A 1743-nucleotide genomic window follows, 5' to 3' on the forward strand; every position below is an offset into this window, starting at 1 on the left:
AAAAATGTTTCTGGTAGATTTTCACTTTGCAACAAAAATACTTAACATTGGCGATGCATTATGACTTTTGCAAAAGATTTCCTTTTGTTTCATAGCTTAAGCCTTTTTCAACTACACAGTTTTACACAAAAGTGTCAAGGGACTCAACAAGCCATGTGTCCTGTCTGTCATTAGGGCTCCCATGTTCTTTCTAATCGGAAACAGTTTAGAACTGAATTGGAAAGTTCAGAGTTAGTGACAAAATCTCTTGAGAAAAGGAGGATGCCACGTGTGAGCAAAAAACTCATGATCTTCAAATTATTCAACTGACGTGCCAAAAACCTTGACCATGTAGCGTGTTTCAGCTCTTGTAATGTTGATGTTTTGTATTCAAAGCAAAACACTCTTTTTTTTTTTTTTTTTACACCTGTCTTGCTGTTTACTGTACTGCTTACACCATGTGGAGAAAGACTTAGTTAGTATTCCTGGTTGACTGGTTCGATTCCTGCTATGGGAGAGACTTTTTTTTGGGGACTAGTGTCCACATTCCAAAGCCAACACGTGCCTTGCAGACAGAATCAGTTTAGGTTGGAACTGCTCTTTGCAGCCAAAAATGCAGACCACCAGGTTTTTTGGATATTTATTTGCACAAAAGCTTATTTGATGTCATATCTCAAACCATTCATATCTCTCACTTTTAATTCCTGGGTGTTAAGGGACTCAACAAGCCTTTATCCCTGTTTGTCATTGGAGCTCCCCTTCCATCAATTGGTGATGTTTTGCTACTGAATGGAAAAGAGCTGTGACTCTCTAGCCAAGATGGTGGCAAAATCAGTTAAGGAAACATGGTACCAGTGCCCCATGTGAGAATCGAACTCATGACCTTCAGATTACGAGACTGACGCGCTACCTGCTGCGCTAACGAGGCAAAATGCACGTAATAATCTGCGGAAGTTGCTTGTGCAAAGCAGTACACCTCTTTTTTTTCATATTGTAAGTGAGCTGGCAGTACATCTTCTCCCATATGGTCTAGCGGTTAGGATTCCTGGTTTTCACCCAGGCGGCCCGGGTTCGACTACTGGTATGGGAACGCATCCTTTTCTGCACCGCTGCCAACATTCAAAAACTGACGCGTGTTTTTTAGTCAAGCGTATTTCAAGTAGGATTTGTTTTTTTCAGGCAAAAATGCTGAACGCCCGCGTTTTGGCACTTCATTCTGACCCTTCACACAAGATTCAATTTGGATTCGTAGCTCAACTCATTCTCAACCACCCCTTTTTACACTAAAGTGTCAAGGGACTCAACAACTCATGGGTCCGGTAAGTTATTTGGATTCCCATTTCCTTTCTAATGGAAAAAGTTGTAGAATTGAATGGAAAAGTTCTAAGTTGGTGACAAAATCTCTCGAGAAAAGGAGGGAACAGTGCCCCGTGTGAGGCTCGAACTCACGACCTTCAGATTATGAGACTGACGCGCTACCTACTGCGCTAACGAGGCAAGCTGTACCTGCAGATCTGCAGAAGTTTATTGTGCATAGCAGAAAACTTTTTTTTTTCATAATGTCACTGAGACATTAGTGCATCTTTTCCCATATGGTCTAGCGGTTAGGATTCCTGGCTCTCACCCAGGTGGCCTGGGTTCGACTCCCGGCATGGGAATGCATCTTTATCTTAGCTACTGCCACCATTCAAAGACTGACACGTGTTTTTCAATCAAAAATGTTTCTGGTAGATTTTCACTTTGCAACAAAAATACTCAACATTG

The 1743-nt window shown here is 41.7% G+C and overlaps 1 non-coding gene across 1 annotated transcript; it reads right to left on the bottom strand.

The window, feature by feature from the left end:
• Positions 1-1403: 1403 nt before the first annotated feature.
• On the bottom strand, positions 1404-1476 carry TRNAM-CAU (transfer RNA methionine (anticodon CAU)). The gene has a single exon. It is a non-coding gene; the product is annotated as a tRNA-Met (tRNA).
• Positions 1477-1743: the final 267 nt, after the last annotated feature.

The sequence above is a fragment of the Phyllobates terribilis genome, unplaced genomic scaffold (assembly GCF_046119375.1).
Source record: "Phyllobates terribilis strain yellow unplaced genomic scaffold, ASM4611937v1 Scaffold_11__3_contigs__length_659146591, whole genome shotgun sequence".
Classification (NCBI taxonomy): domain Eukaryota; kingdom Metazoa; phylum Chordata; class Amphibia; order Anura; family Dendrobatidae; genus Phyllobates; species Phyllobates terribilis.